Source organism: Dama dama, chromosome 20, assembly GCF_033118175.1.
Source record: "Dama dama isolate Ldn47 chromosome 20, ASM3311817v1, whole genome shotgun sequence".
Taxonomy (NCBI): domain Eukaryota; kingdom Metazoa; phylum Chordata; class Mammalia; order Artiodactyla; family Cervidae; genus Dama; species Dama dama.
The window spans coordinates 60,353,605-60,374,984 of record NC_083700.1 but is presented as its reverse complement, the minus strand read 5'-3'; positions in this window follow the sequence as shown (position 1 = coordinate 60,374,984).

Here is a 21,380-nt window from a genome sequence, read left to right as displayed (position 1 = left end):
GTGTTGCAGGCAGATTCTTTACTGTCTGAGCTACCAGGGAAGCCCTTGCTTACTTAGGTTTTGTATAAATCTGACCTAACCAAGGGTCAATAAGATTAGAAATGAATGTCATCTTCCTTTTGGCAAACATAGCATTGAGAGTAACTGCACATGGCATAGAACTCTGTGCAGGAAGTTATCTCAGGGTAGCTGCATCCCTCTATTATATATTCTTGCTGGCACCTGTATTTTTCATTCAAAGCACTTCTCACCAACGGTACTTTAAATTTAAAAACATGCAATTATCCATTTAGCATCTGTTTTTTTCCACTGGCCTCTGCATTTTAAGATGCAAGGAGTTGTATCTGTCTTATTCTCCTCTGTGCCTAGCGTTAATGTCTAACATATATGAGGACCTAATAAGTATTTGTTCTATGAATAAGTTAATAAATGATAAATTAGTAAATTAGATTACTAATGTCATTTTATAAACTTTTGTTTGAAATTGATTAAAATGTTCAGGTATTTTTGAGAATAAAACTAACATTTTAATAGAGAGAATTTTTTACATGTATAGTTATATGCAGTAGCATTCTATAGACTGACATTCTATACTGATCTTTATGCAACATCAAGAAAACGATACCTGACTAAGCAATGATTGCTACAGTGAAAGCAAGGCAATTTTTAGAAATCTAGACACATGAGTCAGAGACACGAATTGGGGCTTTTCTGGTGACTGAGACAGTAAAGAAGCTGCCTGCAATGCAGGAGTCATGGGTTTGTTCCCTGGGTCGGGAAGATCCTCTGGAGAAAGAAATGGCAACCCACTCCAGTACTCTTGCCTGGAAAACCCCATGAACAGAGGAGCCTTGTGGGCTACAGTCTGTGAGGTGGCAAGAGTCGGGGCAAGGGTCGGACATGACTTAGTGACCACTACCTCCAGTTTTCATCACATCTTTTTCAATAGCCTTTGAACCAAAGTAACTTGAGTGAATGGCTTATATTCACTATTTGTTCCCCATTAAATTATCTTATTAGTGTATTATCACCAGGATTTTGTCACCACCAGACCACTAAAATTGCTATTGATAAAACAGATCCAATGTTGTGTAAAGTCCAATGATGAACTGTATTTCCTCGTTATGTTTAAATGCTCAATAGAAATGATACAAGTATTTATTGGTTTGTTCTTGATCAGGAAAGCCCCATCTGACTTTAAGACACCTTTTGTTTTCCTCCTACTTCACTGGTGATGCTGAATTATTCTTTTCTGTACCTTCTCCTTTTTCTCACTTAAAATATTGTCATTTCCAAGGCTCTCTCTTCCTCTCTACTTATCAATGCATGCCAAAGCAATTCCATTCACTTCTATGGTTTTGAAAACTAATTTTATGTCAATTTCCAAGCCTTTATCATTATCCCGGAACTATATATCTGAAAATAGTTCACATTGTATATGAACAGAATCTTTGATTACTACTCATTTTCATGCCCAAGTCTGATCCACTTAGCACTTCCCTGTCTTAATGAACAATAACACATTCAGTTTCTCAAGCAAAAACCTTCAGCATTTTCTTTGATTTTTCACTTTCCTCAATTCTTATGCAGTCAGTCAGCAAGTTCTCTGAGTTTTATTTTTGAAATACATCAAAATTCAATCTTCTCTTTATCATGCACTGTTAGAGTTCTAGCCCAAGCAATGCCTGGGTTAATATATTAGTTTTCTAATTGGCCTTCCTGTTTCATTTATAATTCACATAGTATATATTCACAAAGTTGTTGAAGAACTGTTAAAGGAGGAAAACTAAAGAAAATATGATGATATACTTCTTCAACACTCTGCATCTTCTACTCATCATCAAATTAAATCCCTCAAATTCTTTCCATCACATTGTTGATAACATGGAAAGTCTTCAGCACTGATGGTTTGAGTTTTACATGCAGTGATTTCTAATTCTATTTCACTCATTCATCCACTCCAATAGCATAGATATTGTTGATGCTTCTTAAAAAGGCCAAACTCATTTCCATCTCAGGGCCTATATAGTGATCCATAAGAAATGCTCTTTTCTGGATCCTTGATTTTCTTATCATCTGAATCACTGGTCAAGTATCATCTCCTTAGAGAAGAATTTCTTGACTACTTTATTTAAAGTATGTCCTCCATTCCCAATCATGAACAGTCCCTTTATTGTCAGCTTTAATTGTCTTATTCAGCATTGTCAGGCTACACACACACACACTCACACACACACACACCATACATATTTGCTTATTTATTTATCCCAAAAGAATTTAAGATTCATAAAGGAGGAGATGAGTCCTATTCAATACTGTAACTTCATGGATTTTAATAGTGTCTGGTGCATTTTGAATACTCGATAATTGTTGAATCAGTAACTGGAATCTGTGGTAAAAATGAATTACATTGAAAATGACTTTGAGATTGTGTCTATCTATTCAGTTGATTAAAACACAAATGAGGATGCAGAGTAAAAATTGTGGTTAAATAATGCTCTGTATTGCACAGAAAAACTTTTGTTTTCATTTGCTAATTTTTTTTTTTTTTAATTTTAAAAAATGTGTAAAGAATATAATCTCATCTAATCAGCCTGCTGTGTTCCCTGCTATGGCAACCCTAAAAATATTTGCTTAGAGATGATCTTCAGGGTTTCAAAATTGTTTACTTTTTTATGTGCCTAACAAAACTAAGAATATGCTAAGTCAGAGAGGAAGTACCAAGAAAAAGGATAATTTGGGTTCAACAATTTCATTTTTGTATCTGAGCCAAATGTCTTTGTCCTAATCTCTTCTGATTGGTAAAAGGACAGTCCTTGGGAGTTGAATCACTGCCCAATTTTCTTGAGCCCCAACTTTACAGGGAAGAAACTTCTTGACTAGTTTATATATCAATAAATATCAAGCACTTACCATATATCAATTGCTACTCAAAGCATGGAAAATTGCAATAAACAATATTCCTAGCCTTTGCTTAGTTAACTGCTTATTGAGGATGGTATTTATTGTCAGATAACTGCATGTGTGATGCCATTCAAGGAGAATTACAGGATACCACACTCTGATGATCCTCTCTAGGACTGTCCCTTCTCAGTTCTTGACGGTCTAGATGCCTTTGGCTTTCCTATTCCAGCCTACTTTCTCACTTTTGGTAACTTAGTAAAATGTCTGCTCTTCTGGCATCCTAAGAGTTTTGGGTTCCTTGTTCATGAGGAAAGCCTTTTCACCCTGGGCCAGTCACATTCCAAGAACTCCAACCATCAATATCTGAAAAATCAGAGAAAAGCTACATTAGGATTTCAGCATCCTGAGAACTTTCCCAATAACCCAATATTTAAAACTCCACCTTGGAAGAGAAGATAGATAATACATTTTTATTTAGGATTAAATGCTCACCACCTAATGGTGCCTGAAAATGCCATCACCCTACTTTCTTAACTGGCTTCTGCTAATAAGACACAGGACACGATGACTTTCCTGAGCCATATCCTCCCCCACTCCAGACACCAGACCAGACTGAATCACTATTAAATTGTGTGCTTATCAACTTCATAGTTTCCACAGATACAGTGATTGCTTAATGAAATTTACAAGGCTACAGAAAAAAAAATACGGAGGATGGAAATCTATTTCATCATTTTTATCTTACTTAAGTAGAGAAGTTATTCAGGCCTAATATCAAAATGGACTCGATATGTTGTGAACATGTGGCTGTTATATAACGGACTGGCAATTAAGTAAGAACACTAGTCTGCTTTTTTTTGTTTTTCAAGTAATGCTGTTTTAATATTTGATACATATGGACTTCAGAGCTTAAAATAAAACAGAAAATTATATTTGCTTCTCGTTTTTTATTTTTAGACAGTTTTTTCAAGGCCTGCATGACTTGTTGTTTCTCAAGGTTAACATATTCAAATTACATTTCTCACCAAGTATTTTATTTATTGAAGCACATGTAGCCTTGTACTGAGTAGAATTGCTGCACCTCTTCCAGTGTACGTTTATCAAAGTAAGTGTGGTGAAGCAAAGCAAAAGTCGTGTCTCTTCTGTGAATGTGAATGTCAGCTCTTCTGGTAGAGCACTGAGTTCTCAAGGTGGATGTGCAATTGACACCGGATGCACCATATTTAAGCTTTGTGCCTGCCTACAAAATAAGTGAATCATATTGCGATTTTAACATTTCTGTATTTAATTTAACTCCAAGCATTGTAATCCATTGGCTCTAAGCAGATTTCAGAACTTCATGTGTCAAAACAAGATTGAAAATAATTGCTTTCTATTAATGAAATAAACCAATTATGGGCACTATATGATATCAGTTCAGTTCAGTTCAGTTACTCAGTCATGTCCAACTCTTTGTGAACCTATGGACCGCAGCATGCCAGGCCTCCCTGTTCATCACCAACTCCAGGAGTTTACCCAAACTCACATCTATCGAGTCAGTGATGCCATGCAACCATCTCATCCTCTGCCGTTCCCTTCTCCTCCTGCCCTCAATCTTTCCCAGCATCAGGGTCTTTTCAAATGAGTCAGCTCTTCACATCAGGTGACCAAAGTATTGGAGTTTCAGCTTCAACATCAGTCCTTCCAATGAACACCCAGGACTGACCTCCAAACCCAGTTAAAATAATAGTATATTATTAAATGACTTAGTTTAATTTAATCTATTTATGATACACATTGTTAAATAAATAATTGAATTAAAAACAGACACATTAAAAATGTGATTCTAACAGAACATATATAACAGAACATATCTGCTTTAAGAAATTTAAAATTTGTCAAGCTCTGTTTCAAATCATGTAGCATTATTTTTAATTTGTATTATATACTTATATCTTATCTCCTAGTATAAGTGTTTTAAAAATGTGCATTTTTGTTGTACTTTTTATGCACTAAGTTATTATTCTAAAGGCTTATTATTTTTCAGAGTAACTGAAATTGGCAGAGATATTTACCCTTAAATAATGAGATTTTTTTAGATACTGACATTATTAATTATATCTGAAATAATAATAATATAATAATATTAATTATAATTAATGTGTTTGTTCTATCTATATGAAGTAACAAATATCATAAGCATTATCAGGAATACTAAATCATAGGGATAAAATTTCATATGTTTATGATACATATTACAATTCCAGGTGTTGGACAAGTTTCTCACTGTGGTATATTTGTGCCCTTTAATTTTAAATGTATTGTTGCTTTCAATAATAGCTTTAACATGTTTGAAAGTTACCTGTTTTCAAAAGGTCCTGCCATATGACACTAACTTAAGTCTTTTCTATTCTTTGTGTGTCTTTTTAAAATTATTTGTATTATTTTAAAATTCACAGAGAGCCTCAAGTTTCCCAAGTTCCATAGTCTCCTGACATGAGACCTAGTATCTAAACTCTCTAATAAAGCCAAGGCTCAGAGTCTTACTTAGTCTTACTAATGAGGAGACTCTTTAATGCACCAAGATCAGCAAACTGGATCTATTCAACTATGTAGAGAAGCATATATATCTACCTGGAATTCTTTTTAAAGAAATCTTTTTCTAACATCTTATTATTTGACTTATTTTTTTATCCATTTAATTTTCTTGGCTGAGCTGCTTCCCAGTTAATCTCCCTCAATTCAACCACATTTAGTCAGGATTTTTATAACCTGACCTGGAGTACTGTTCCTTCATTACACATGCTCCACCAGACGGAATTTTGTCCTTGATTTTATATAGCTTTTGCTATAAAAAATAAAGATTATTTTTCCAATACAAAGTATAACATTCAGTGTGTTTTGAACATAGACTTTATATCTATCCTTGATCCTAATCCTTTTTGTTATCAAAAGAGCAAAATGGTTATCTTTCCTTATCAGGAATTGACTTTAAATATATGTGGTTATGATAATTAATTGGTCAGTAAAAACAGCCCCACACCATTTTTTTTCTTTATCCTTCTGAAACACTTTTTTCCCTTGTACATAAATCTTTATTAAAAGTTTCTATACATTTTTACAAGTGATTACCAGGCAGGTATTTCTATACATTTTTACAGTTGGATCCCTGGGTCAGGAAGATCCCCTGAGAAGGAAAGGGCAACCCATTCCAGTATACTTGCCTGGAAAATTCCATGGACAGAGGGGCGTGGTGGGCTACCTTCCAAGGGGTTGCAAAGAGTCGAACACAACTGAGTACCACCATCTCTAGGAATATATATAACATATTTATGGCAGTCTCACCACTCATCTATAAGTTCCTTAGAAAAATAATGTGTTTTTTATTTTGTTTGTTTTTGGTTTTGGTTTTATGAGGGCTTCATTAACTTTTAGAGAAGGTCAATACTATTAAACTGAGTGGTAATATTTGAAACCATCTACTAGAATTTTCTAGATATTTATATCTCAGTAGTTCTGCCTTAAGGAATGAAATTTTCACCTTCACGTCATAAACAAATAGTTAACTCTTTAAAGCTGATTGAGAAAAAAGACCAGGAAGTACAATGACTTGTACTTTATAAAGGTGAATACTCAACTTGACACATCTTTACAACACACATATGCACACTCGAATTTTGAAGATAGTCTTTATCAGACATTCCCTGTGAATTAAACCAAGTTTATTTTTGGATAAATTTCACATGCTTTTTTTTTTTTTTCTTTCAGTTTGATATTCTCTTCAAGGAACAAGCAGGGTTAAGTTAGCTCTGTAATATTCTTGACCAGTTTTTGTTTCTTTTTCTAAATAATATGTCCAAAATTATGGATATCACTGCCAAAAATTAAACATCAGAAGCTCTTAAATCTTTAGGTAGACTATATTTCACCATTCACAGCAGGTTTATTACATTTAGCTATTTAGATGTATATTTTGAGTTTTGCTTTTCCCGAGGGATATTCTCTTTTATGAATTCAATACTGATATTTGTCCATAGCCATACTGGGTAATGGTAGTAGTGTGTTTTACTTTTTTTTTTCTTTCCTGGCTAAGTTTATGAGAATCATATTTCTAACTGGAGACTTAGGAATTGTGAGTATTAAATTTTCTCCATGTTGAAGTGAAACCAGATTTTTTTGTGAAGAAAGGCTGTGGCTGCTCACTCCAATTCCTCTGCCAACCATGGGTATAGTTGAGGTATTACAGAAGCCCTCGAGTAAACTCAAGGGGATTGTCACCCTGCCTTCCCCTAAGCTGTTATGACAAGCAGAGCATATATGGAGTTCAGTTGTTTGTCAGATTACATAACCTTGAATGAACTGCTACCTTTTTCAAACTTTGGCTGTGCAATGAGTATTCCTGGAAAAGTTCACAAAAATATAAAAGGGGTTAAAAACAAATAGACATGCTCCCAAGCCTGAAATGTGGAAATTCTGATCTTTAAATTTGGGGTAGGGATAAGACAGCACTGTTTTTCTTTTATAGCCCATGGTGATTGAAAAATAATAATACCTATTTTAGGTACTTTGTTTCCTTCCTAAATCGTATCAGAGAACCTCAAATCCCCAATTGTCAGAGCAAGCTGCAGATTTGATTTTTAACTTTTTTATCAGCTCAAATTCTGAGATTGCACTTGTTAGAATCATCCCACCCACTCTTGTGGAATCTGCTGAGTTTTCTTGTACCCCTCAGCTCAGGGTGAGTCTTTGAGCAACAATGGTACAGAATGTACTACATATTGGGGGTACTTTGCTACATGTGATAATGTCTACAGGTGTGAAATGATGAGATTCCCGAATAAGTCTAAGACTCTCTTCGCATTCGACTCAACTCCATTAGCATCCTGGTGAAATATTCCAGATTTCACAAGGGACCTGGAGTCCCTTCTTCCTTTGACTCCAGGTCTCAGAGCTTTTTGTGACTCTCTGTTAATAACATTCATCATCCTGATGAGTTAGAGTTAGCCATGCATGCATTGCTCTTTCCCTTAAGAACATGTACATTGTCTTTTCAGATCCAGCGTGATACCTCTCAAACAGGTGGACTCAGTGAAAAGATGTCTCTAGAACCCAGGTACAGACTGAGTTGCAGAAGTGTAACTGATACTGCTTAGTTCTCAAGGTAAATACGTGATCAGGTGTAACAATTACTTTCTCATACTAGTTTTCTGTTATTGTAACAAACTGATCTTTGTTTTAGTGGCTCAAAATTTAGTGGCTCAAAACTGCAAAAACTTACAATGTCACACTCTCATAGACCAAAAGTTCAAGTGAACTTGGTTGCTCCCTCTTCTCAGGACCTCACAAGGCCAAAATCTATGTATCAGCTCGCACTTATTTGGAGATTATTTGGAGTGAATTTGGAGAATTCACTTCCAAACTCACTTAAGATGGCATAATACAGTTCTCTGCAATTGTAGGCCTAAGGTCCCCCTTTTCATGCTAAGTGCAGGCCCACAGTTTCAGCACCTTAAAATTATCTGTATTCTTTGTCATGTTATATTCTCCATCTTTGAACCAGCAATCATGTCTTCTCACGCTTCTAATCCTTCTGCCTTCCTTCTTTGATGCATGGCTTCTACCTCCAACTGGAAAAGGTCTCTGCTTTTTAGGGTTTATGTGATTAGGGTGATATGATATGGGCCTAGCTAATCCAAAATCAGCTCCCTATTTTAATGATTACACCTGCAAATTCCCTTTTGAATGAAATATATGATAGTCACAGGTCTCAAGGCCATGGACGTATCTGGAAGGAGTAGGCATATTTTGCCCAGCAGACTTTTGTACCCTTATTATCATTCCAATTTTTCTCTACTTATTACAGTTTGTCACTCCAACTCATAAAGAATCTTGCCATTATGTATCACGTGCTTTTAGACCTGATTAGGTGAATGCTGAATCAAAAGGTTGGTGAGATGCTGCCTTTGGGAACTCAATATGACCACCTCTCTTACCTCTCAAAGACACAGAAACACTTTGGAACTAGTTTTCTTCTTTCTTATTCTCCTTCCTAAGGAGACATACCACACTGTAATCCAAAATACCTTGGCTTTGTGTTTAATTAACTCTGAGCTCATAACTTATCTTCACCTTAGAAAGTGCAGAGAACATTTTTCTCCTTTTATATAAATATCCTTTCCTATTAACTTGTAAGAATGAACTAAGGCAATTTAAAATGTGTGATTCCCCATGGATTTAATCTATAATTTGTTTCCTTAAATGTAGAAAAATAAATGGGACATTAGGAGTGTGTTTTCACAGAGTTCACTAAAAGAAAACAATGTACATTTAAATCACAACTTCCAGATTTGTTTCACTTTTAAAAAAGGCAATTCTGTCTTAAAATATAATAGTTTTGTGTTAAAGGCTGAAGGACTAAAACACATCCATTTAAAATAAAATTGTAATAGTCTCAAGAGCTGCATCTGGTCACACTCACTTCCCACCAAAAAATAGTATTGTGTGCAAATAGCAGCAGTGATGTAATATAATGTACATCTAGAGTATTTGTTAAGATGCCGTCAGGGGCCAATGCCTTATAAGAGCTGCAGTCCTTTCTTGGTGCACTTGGTTTTAAAAATGACTTTTCATCCATTTGGACAGGTTCATTTGCTGAAAGTCTCCAGAGACTATTTCATTATCCTGCCTTTTCATGTGACTTTCCTTAAAGGAACACAAGATGTGAATCTTGCTTTTGATACATACCATGTAAGGCAGTTATCAGTGATACATTAGTCATTCCATCCAGAGCCCCTGTGAGGTGGGTGAGTGAATAATTAATTACAGGTGACTTTTAGACAAGTGAGGGTCTAATGTAGCCTTGAAGTTTCTTAGTATGGAGTATTTTGTCTGATGGGTGAATAAGCATTGAGTCATTAGCATGACATTCGAGTGATCTTGAGGAATTTGTAACTAAAATAAACCTATTTTTCTTAGTCATGATAAGAGGTTACTTTTTTTACCTAAAATGCTGAATTTAATTTGTTTTTCTTTTCTTATTACAAGATTTATCACAGAATCGGTATATTTTCCTTTAGGAAAGGACTTGGATTGTAGCTATCAGAAGGAACAACATATAATTAAAAAAAGAAAAATGTAAAGCCAGAAGATTTTTAAAAGTTGAATAAATTATGGATTCCTATTTTCTAATCCATGGCTAATCTGAAAAATTACATCATTTTCAAGCAATTTTAAATGCTTAACCCTGGCTTATAAGATTAACCAGCTCAGCTGCCTTGAATGAATAATGTATCCTGCTGGTTGAGTGCTCGGTTCTCAGTAGTGTCCTACTCCTTGCGGCCCCATGGATTGTGGCACAGACTCCTGGTCCAAGGAATTTCCCAGGCAAGACTACTGGAGCAAGTTGGCATTTCCTTCTACAGGGGGTTTTCACAACAGAGGGATCAGATATGCTTCTTCTGCATTGGCGGGAGGATTGTTTACCACAATGCACCACTTGGGAAGTCTATCCTGTTGGTTACCACATTCAAACTGTCAAAATATTAGGTCATAAACAGTGTATGGAAGGATAGTTGTCATCCATCTTTGTTTCCCTGGTGATTTCTGAGGAAGAGGTGCTTAACAAAGATGGTTGAATAACAGTGTCATTTTTTTTTTAAAATATGATTTTATTCAATAACCCTTTCTCTCTCTCTACTTCGAAGTAATGGAAAAGTGGTTTCTAATCTGTACAGAGAGAAAATAATGGAGATTCTCTGCTAAGATGCTCTTTCCGGTCAAATCACATTCAAGAAAGCAAAGCGATTTAGACTGTAAGGGCCTGAGTGCTTATAATGAAAACCTCTACTAATGTATTTCTTTCTTATTTATGCAATGCATAAAGAGAAATTTAAGAAATATGTTCTCATTATTTATATAGTTTTACTTTGATGTTTTCACATTTATTCTAGTTTGTTAACTGTATTTCTTCTTTCCTTTTCCTTTTTGAATCATTTTCCTTACGACTCTCTTCTGTAGCATTTTCTCAACCTTTATTTAATTAACAGGAAACCCTATGACAACACACTTTTGTCTGTACAAGACTAATTGTTCTTTTTTTCTTTCCTTAGACCTACAAAATTAGATAAGCATTGAAAATATAGAGCAATTGCGTTGTGAAGATTATTGCTTTTCATCTCATTTTCCTGATGATTTTTCCCTATTTATATTTCATTGCCATTCTTTAATTTTATTTATATTTTTGTTATTCAGAGATAATTAGCAGCTTGCCATCTTTTATGCTCAGTCTCCAAGACCAAAATCATCTTCATAGTGTGAATAGTTATGCCAAGCTGAACAGTTCTTGGGCAACACTTTGGCTAAGTGCTGGAAGCAGGTGGTTAAGGACTTTATTTGGTATACAGCAGAATCAATACATTGTGATCTAAATTTCTTTATTGTAGCAACACCTGAAAGCAAGTTTCTACTTAAGGCAAGAAACATTTGTAATCAGATGGTCAATAATTGCAACAACTAAGAAGTTGAATTGCTTTACTCAGAAATTGCATCATTTATTAAAGAGCGGTGACAACATTATTGAAATTGTCTTCTTACCCTTTCAGAATTGATTTGAACTCTATTAGAAACAACTGCAAAAGACTGACAGGAAGACCTTTTATCATTTCACCAGTAGTATACTTACAGGGTAGGTTTTCTCAGTTAACAAAGATGTTCATGTGTACATTCATTCGTTCACTTGGTCATTCAGCAAATATTTACTGAGCTACTAGCATGTGCCAAGGCACTTTGCTAAGGACTAAGACACATATTTTCCTGCTCCAATGATCTCACATCATCTCATAGAGGGGAAATATGAGGCAAGATAGAAATAATAATCAAATTCCAATGTGTAAAACTGTTAAAGAGTTGTGTACAAGCAGCATGTAACACAAAAGAGGAGCTGATTGCTATTCATTCAAGGAAGTATGAAAGTGAAAACTAGCTGAGAGGATCCTCTCCTTCTGATACTGCAGATGGTCTTTGGGGGAGGCCAGAATGTCTTTGGATTTCAGTTATCTGCTGTGCACAATGAGGGTACGAATCAGATAACAGGAACAACAGACAGATTTATAGAGAACTTCCTATGGGACAGACATTGTTATACAATTTATACTTGTCGTAACTATTTTTTAAATAATTCTATGTGAGAGGTACTGCTAATATGGTAATTTTACTTGTGATGAAAATGATGTCCATAGAAGTTAAATAGTTTTGTCAAAGTTATTCAGTTTTAAGTGACACAGACAAGATAATACTACTGGATTTTTCTTCTCTGAGTCCTAAGTGGACATGCCTGCAATGGAAATTTCCAAATTCATTTACAGATAAAGTAGCCAGACAAAATTGACCATACTTAATATAAAAGAACATTTTTTTTTTTTTACAAAAGTGTATCATTTATATATTTTTAAAATGTTCCTTTAAGTATGGTTGCATTTCGTTTCCATGGAATCCATGAACTTGTGGCAAACACGGTGTACTTTTGAAATCAGATGCTTAATTCTTTCAAATATCTGACATAGGAGTTCAAACAAAAGACAGAATGACTAAATTGAGAGTGGGTGGCATAGGCAAAGTGGATCCTCTATAGTGAAAGTTTATGGCCTTGAAATATTTTTAAACATACTTCTTGATTTAGTTGATATTATAATTTCTACTAAGTTCAACACACTGAAATGCTTTTAAACATGTCCAACATTCTGACATTTTGCCTCTACACCCAGTTTGTCTCCTAGCAATACCAACACATAATGTTCAAAATTGGGAAAGGAGACTGTCAAGGCTGTATATTATCACCCTACTTATTTAACGTCTATGAATGAGTACACATGTGAAATGCTGGGCTAAATGACTCACAAGCTGGAATCAATATTGCTGGGAGAAATATCAGCTAGTTCAGATATGCAGGTGATGCCACTCTACTGGCAGAAAGTGAAGAAGAACTAAAGAGCCTCTTGATAAGGGTGAAAGAAGAGAGTGAAAAAGATGGCTTAAAACTCAACATTCAGAAAACTAAGATAGTGGCATCCAGTCTCATCATCTTTGTCAAATAGATGTGGAAAAAGTGGAAACAGTGGCAAATTTTATTTTCTTGGGCTCCAAAATCACTGTAGACAGTGACTGCAACCACAAAATTAAGACACTCCTTGAAAGAAAAGCTATAGAAAACCTAGATAGCATATTAAAAAGCAGAGACATCATTTTGCCAGCAAAGGTCTATATAGTCAAAGCTATGGTTTTTCCAGTAGTCATTTACAGAAGTGGGAGCTGGACCATAAAGAAGGCTGAGCACCAAAAAATTGATGTTTTCAAACTATGGGACTGGATAAGATTCTTGAGAGTCCCTTGGACAGCAAGATCAAGTACTTTGGCCACCGATGTTAAGAACCAACTCACTGGAAAAGACCCTGATGCTTGGAAAGATTGGGGGCAGAAAGAGAATGGGGCAATGGTGGATGAGATGGTTGGATGGCATCACCAACTCAATGAGCCTGAGTTTGAGCAAACTCTAGGAGATAGTGAAGGACAAAGAAGCCTGGCATGCTACAGTCCATTGGGTCGCAAAGAGTTGAACATGACTTAGCAATTGAACAACAACAACAACACTTAAAGTTACACAAATAAATTCAACACTAATGGGCAACATGTTTCAAAGTTATTTCCTTCCCTTACTCTCTTGTCTACAGAAGTGCTTACTTCCTATTTGTGAAAATGGGCATCTCCCCATGGTACCTCATTCTGTTATAAAAAATAAGAGTAAGACTGTGCAAATCCTATTCAAATGTAATGGTACATAACACTTTCATAATACTTTATTTTGAGGGGCAAGCTCTGTGGATGAGAAAGTATCCAGTGCTTTGGTGTAATCCTGATAGAGCTGTGTTTAATAAATATTAAAGTCACATACATTTTGATACTTTTGGTATAACTGAATCTATTTAAAAATGGACAGACTCCTTTGTCCATGGGATTCTTCAGGCAAGAATACGGAGTGGGTTGCTATTCCCTTTTCCAGAGAAACTTACTCAGGGATTCAGCTCGGGTCTCCTGCATTGCAGGCAGATTCTTGACCATCTAAGTCACCAGGAAGCCCCTAAAAATGTATTTAGGATTATCATAACTGAAAGATTTGTAACTATACTGATGACTGTCAACATTCGTAAGGAAAGATATATAAATTTCTGGAGAAAGACACCCTCTCACTACATAAGCTCAGATGAATAAATAAATAAACAGGGACCAAATATTTTAATGCCATCATCACCTTTGCTTCCATATTTGCTCTGTAGTAAATACGAAAGCCAGTTGATAATGATGTTACACTATTCTTTATCTATCTAACATGAAAACAATGAATACGTCTGATTCTATTAATATTACTTATGATTAAAATAAGAGAAAATTTTCAGAATACCAGTAAGCATACTTAAACTTTTTAAAGCTTGACTTTTAATGAGTACTTAAGATTCTGAGACTACTAGAATAATTATTTTGGCAGTAAAATATATTCTAAATCTAACATACACACTTCAATGGGCTCTTTTAAAGCAGCTATTACTATCAGTTCAGTTCAGTCACTCAGTCACGTCTGACTCTTTGTGATCCCATGGTCTGCAGCACGTCAGGCTTCCCTGTCCATCACCAACTCCCAGAGCTTGATCAAACGCATGTCCATCGAGTCAGTGATGTCATCCAGCCATCTCATCCTCTGTTGTCCCCTTCTCCTCCTGTCTTTAATCTTTCCCAGCATCAGGGTCTTTTCCAATGAATCTTACCGTTACCAATAAGGTAAAATTTAATATTCTTATATTTAAAGTGTACATTTGAACTTTAGAATTTATACTTTAATTGAATGGATTTTTTGTTCCTTAAAAAATCCATTTAAGAACAGTAAGACATGAATCCTTACTTTCTCCTTTTGAGGAGGAACCATGTAATGTCGTAAATGTGATGCACTGAGCTCATGATCATGGCCAGGAAGTGGTACAGTCAGGAACAAGAAACTAGAATTTCAGATTCTAAAATTCCTCTTTGTTGCATTAAGACACAATCATTCCCCTAAAGGTAAGTTAAATAATTATTTATCACATGAAGATGCTAAGAACATTTTTTCTTGACTTGTTTTGTTATTAAAAATGAATATCTTTTTTACTTTCCTCTCTGAGTCCTTTGGATCCATTCTTTGTTGTATGTTTTAGTCTGAACTCTCCCCCATGATATACCAAAGAAAAGCAAATTGCCTGAAGGTGAAAATGTTGATCCTAGAAGAATGTTTGGAGGGCTTAATTCAGTCAGTTCAGTTTCTTTCAACTAAGTATGAATCTGTAGAAACATAGCATCTAAGTTCACTAGAACCTTAACAAATTGTGACAGATTGTCAGTGAAACTGGTAAGTTTTTTAAACTCCAATGGCTTGAAGTTAACTATAAAATGGGGATTATAATGATACTCACCTCAGATAACTATGAGAATTAATCTATAAGGCTCTTATTAATGGCACTTAGTATCCACTATCATTGTTAGCCATTATTAATTATTATCAATAAGTACATTAAATGATAAGGTGTGATGCTTGTTGCTTTATTTAGTTCAAGGGTATTTTTAAATCACCTTTTAGTAAATTTTCATGTTTTTCTTTCAAGCATCTTCACAATAGCATCTTAAAGGCTTAAAGGCATTCCAAGCAGCAAAGATATTTTTAATTAAGATTAAATAACCATTAGGATTGGAGTTTAGAAAAGAGAATCAGTGCTACAAATTCTGAATGTGTTTTGGACTTACATATTTTCAGACATTTTGACCCAGGAGCATCCTGAGAGTTTTAGAGTAAGCACACAGTGCTCTCTTACTTCAATAATTGGCACTTAAAGATAATAATTACATCAATCATGCTGTCAAGAAACACATAGTATTTAGACTTAATGGGAAGAAAACAACCTATTAAGAATGAAAATTCTGTTAATAATGTTAATCTTCCATATTAAACCTCTGAGCATGTATCAATATAAATGGGTAATCATATTTGAGAAACTAAAACTTCTCAATCCATGACTGTTCACTCCATGCTCAAAAGACAGATGCTAGTCTTCAGGGAACTGAGAATTTATTCCTGGTTATCTATTTTTCAAATAATACCTCTCTTTTAAAGAATAAGAAATTGAGACAGAAAATAGATGAACTAATGACTAATATTAAACAGAGGAAGAAAGGAAATAAGGGAGGGAGAAGGGAAGAATGAATTTAGAATTCTTAGTTACAAGTAACAGCTAAAGAAAAGCTAGTTTAAGACAACTGAAGAATTTATTTTATGAATGCTCAAGTGTCTCACGCAAGTGAAGAATATAAATGCATTTGGGTCTTGAGGACAGTTGGGACAATTAAGTTTCAGAAATACCATCAAGAAGCATTTTCCATATGTTGTTGGGAAATAAGGCTGTCAACAGTTCCTGCATTTTGTACCAGAGAATCAATCATCCCAAGAAGACTGATTTGATCTCCTTCTTTACCAAAGGCCACAGTTCCCAGGGAAGGGACTTGTGTCCTTGTTCAGTCAGATTAGAACCTCAGTACCACTCACCTTGACTGGGGTGGGAAAGGAAAGGAGTGAGGAGTTATAATCAGTCAAATTTGGATGAATTAACTACTCCTGAACAAATCAACTCTGGTCAGGGGTTTGGGTTACCATTAACTTGTTTGCTTTTATTCCAACTATGTGAAGGTGAATGAGGATAGTTGCTCAAAGAAGGGTACCAGCCAGATAACCTTATAGCATTCCACTGAAATTCATATGTTGGTTTAATATTCATATAAGTAACATTGACAGAGAGATATCCATGTTCCAGACAGTGTTTTAGATGCTGGAGATATAGCAATGAACAAAATAAACACAGAACCTACAAAAATCTAACATTATTTTTATTAAAAAAAATGTTTTGAGAACTTTATGGTAACTACTTCCACTGTTTTCCTACCAGCAGAGAATTTATAATATCCGTTTCTTTTTTTTTTTTTTTTCCCTTAAACTTGGATTTAAAATGACTTATTCCATTCAGTCTGAGCACAGTAAGAGATTTTGGATGACATACTACTACTCTTTTGTTCAAAGGCTGAAGTATGCCAAGTATTCACATATTTCAACTTTAGTCCTTTTTACCCATTTTTCTCTAGTTTGATCTTTTTCCTCTGGATATCTCTAGTTGTTGCTCAAAGAAACAATCTAGTTCTAATTTGGTAAAACATAGCCTTGAAGCCTAATTTGCTAAGAAACGTTCAGCCTCTATAAAACTGGCCTTGCATTATGGGAGGTCTTCCATGTCAGGAACTCTGAAAACTTCATGACTGTTAAGAATTTTAGTTACCCTTCTCAGAAGTACAGAGTGGACCAGGGAACCCTCAATGGCTGATAGAGCGGAATATCTTTCATAGAGGGTGGACGTGTAGTTTTAATTCCTGGAGAAACATTCTAAAACTACAATCTCTAGGTAAGAAGAGACCAGCAGTCTTGCCAGGCTGTAACAAGCATAGCTAAATGTCAGGCACTACGCAGTATCCAAGGACAGAAAGACATTAGTAACAGAGTGGGAACACTTTGAAAATAGCACTTAGTCAGTAAAAATAAATGAATGAGGTCCCAGTTCAGCCAGGAGGAACCAGAGAATATAATCATCTATAAAAATATTCCATTTGTTTTCTCACTTAGGGAAAATGGGCACCCAATGCCTAAATTGTCACTTAAAAAAAAATACTGAAGACCTATTAAAAGGAAAAGTAAAAAATATGATTTGCTAGCCCCTTGCTATTATTGATTTGTTAACATTAAGAGCAAAACTTTCTTTGACAGAATTTTTTTTAATGTACTAAAGAAGCCACTGCTAATCTTCCTAAATTAGTGATTTTCAAAGTGCCTGAGGTTAATGGAAAATTGGAAGTGAATAATTTTTAAATCAAATATCTGATAGAGTGAAAAATATGAAAAGAAATTAAAGAGACAAATATTGCCATTGATCAGTTTGAAATAGACTTGTTTTCATATTGAATGCTAATATAAATACATTTAAATTAATTAAGTCATATTGTGATGGCTTAAGATGGAACATGTAGTACATAGGACACTCATAAGCTTTAAGAAGGAGTCAATACAAATAACTACACTGGAATACATTATTTAAAACATAGTAAACAATAAATTAGTAAAAAAAAAAAAAAGTTAATTTTTTTTTTAAATGAATGACAGTATCTCCATTTATATATCCATTGTACTTCCCTGGTGGTGCTAGTGGTGAGGAAGCTGCCTGCAAATGCAGGAGACATAATAGATGTGGGTTAAATCCCTGGCATGGGAAGATCCCTTGGAGGAGGGCATGGCAACCCACTCTAGAATTCTTCCCTGGAGAATCCCATGGACAGAGGAGCCTGGCGGACTGTACTCCATAGGGTCACAAAGAGTCAGACACAGCTGAAATGACTTAGTACACGAGCATATGCTGTAGTTCAGTTCAGTTCAGTTGCTCAGTCATGTCCGACTCTTTACAACCCCATGGACTGCAGCACGCCAGGCTTCCCTATTCATCACCAACTCCCAGAGCTTACTCACACAATTCATGTCCATCAAGTCAGTGATGTCATCCAACCATCTCATCCTCTGTCATTGCCTTCTCCTCCCACCTTCAATCTTTCCCAGCATCAGGGTCTTTTCCAATGAGTCAGTTCTTCACATCAGGTAGCCAAAGTATTGGAGTTTCAGCTTCAGCATCAGTCCTTCCAATGAATATTCAGGACTGATTTCCTTTAGGACTGACTAGTTGGATCTCCTTGCAGTCCAAGGGACTGTCAAGAGTCTTCTTCAAACACCACAGTTCAAAAGCATCAATTCTTTGGCACTCAGCTTTCTTTACAGTCCAACTCTCACATTCAGATATGACTACTGGAAAAACCATAGATGTGAATAGATGGACCTTTGTCAGCAGGGTAATGTCTTTACTTTTTAATGTACTCTCTAGGTTGATCATAGCTTTCCTTCCAAGGAGTAAGCATCTTTTGATTTCATGGCTTCAGTCACCACCTGCAGTGATTTTGGAGCCCCCCAAAAATAAAATCTCTCACCATTTCCTTGTTTCCCCATCTATTTGCCATGAAATAATGGGACCAGATGCCATGATTTTAGTTTTCTGAATGTTTAGTTTTAAGCCAACTTTTTCATTCTCCTCTTTCACCTTCATCAAGAGTCTCTTTACTGAAGAGGCTCTAGGTGAAGCAGACCTGGGTATGGTATAAGCCATCTTGGAGGAGCTCACCATTAACCCCACCATAGAGCCACCAGAACTTACACAGGGGTGGGGAAACAGACTCTTGGAGAACATAAAATCTCGTGTGCGCCAGGATTCAGGAGAAAGGAGCAGTGACCCCCACAGGAGACTGACCCAGACTTGCCTGTGAGTATCCAGGAGGCTCTGGCAGAGGCTTGGGTCGGCGGTGGCCTGCTACAGGGTTGGGGGCACTGAGTGCTGCAGTGTGTGCATGGGACCTTCTGAAGGAGGTCACCATTATCTTCATTACCGCCACCATAGTTTGGCCTCAGGTCAAACAACAGGGAGGGAACACGGCACTGCCCATCAGCAGAAAACTCAATTAAAGATTTACTGAGCATGGCCCTGCCCATCAGAACAAGACCCAATTGATGCTTTTGAACTGTGGTGTTGGAGAAGACTCTTGAGAGTCCCTTGGACTGCCAGGAGATCCAACCAGCCCATCCTAAATGAGATCAGTCCTGGGTGTTCATTGGAAGGACAGATGCTGAAGCTCAAACTCCAATACTTTGGCCACCTCATGCAAAGAGTTGACTCATTGGAAAAGACCCTGATGCTGGGAGGGATTGGGGGCACGAGGAGAAGGGGACGACAGAGAATGAGATGGTGGGATGGCATCACTGACTTGATGGACATGAGTTTGAGTAAACTCTGGGAGTTGGTGATGGACATGGAGGCCTGGCATGCTGTGATTCATGGGGTCACAAAGAGTTGGACACGACTGAGTGACTGAATTGAACTGAACTGAACTTCCCCTCAGTCTCTCCCATTAGGGAACTTCCATAAGCCTCTGATCCTTATCTATCAGAGTGCAGACAGAATGAAAACCACAAATTCAGAAAACTAACCAAACTGATCACATGGACTACAGATTTGTCTAACTCAATGAAACTATGAGCCATGCCATCTAGGGCCACCCAAGACAGACAGGTCATGATGGAGAGTTCTGACAGAATGTAGTCCACTGGGGAAGGAAATGGCAAAATACTTCAGTATTCTTGCCTTAAGAAACCCATGAACAGTATGACAAGGCAAAAAGATAGGACACTGAAAGAAGAGCTCCCCAGGTCAGCAGGTGCCCAGTATGTTACTGGAGATCAGTGGAGAAATAACTCCAGAAAGAATGAAGAGATGGAACTAAAGGAAAAACAACACCCATTCGTGGATGTGACTGGTGATGGAAGTAAAGTCCAATGCTGTAAAGAGCAATATTGCATAGGAACCTGAAATGTTAGGTACATGAATCAAGGCAAGTTGGAAGTGGTCAAACAAGAGATGGCAAGAGTGAACAAAGACATCTTAGGAATCAGTGAACTAAAATGGACTGGAATGGGTGAATTTAGCTCAAACGACCATTTTATCTACTACTGTGGGCATGATCCCTTAGAAAAAAAATGGAGTAGCCATCATAGTCCACAAAAGAGTTTGAAATGAAGTACTTGGATGCAATCTCAAAAATGACAGAATGATCTCTGTTTGTTTCCAAGGCAAACCACTCAGTATCACAGTAATCCAAGTCTGCCCCAAACACTAATGCTAAAGAAGCTGAAGTTGAACAGTTCTATGAAGACCTACAAGCCCTTCTAGAACTAACACCCCCAAAATATGTCCTTTTCATTATAATGGACTGGAATGCAAAAGTAGGAAATCAAGAGATACCTGGAGTAACAGGCAAATTTGACTTTGGAATATAAAATGAAGCAGGACAAAGGCTAACAGAGTTTTGCCAAGAGAACGCACTGGTCATAACAAACACCTTCTTCCAACAACACAAGAGAAGACCCTGTAGTTGAAGCTGCATATTATTATTCCTTTGGAAAGTGAAATAGGAACTTGTAAATCGCATGCTACTTTGCATATACAAGATATTCAATACATTTATTTAAATAAATTGCACTGAATAGTATGAAGGTAATTAGTATATACTAGGGATTTCTTGACCCAAATATGCCTGAAAGTGAGAATATTTTTGTATTTTGGTCAGACCTTCTATATTCCAAATACATCCAGAAGATGGATTTTTCTACTCAAAATCATTAGCATCAGACCCATGAAGTATGTTCTTTTCTATATGGCATTTCTGTGTTTTTCTATAAGCAAAACACTATAAAAAATAACCACAGTGCTCATTGCATTAGAGATCAGTTTGTCACA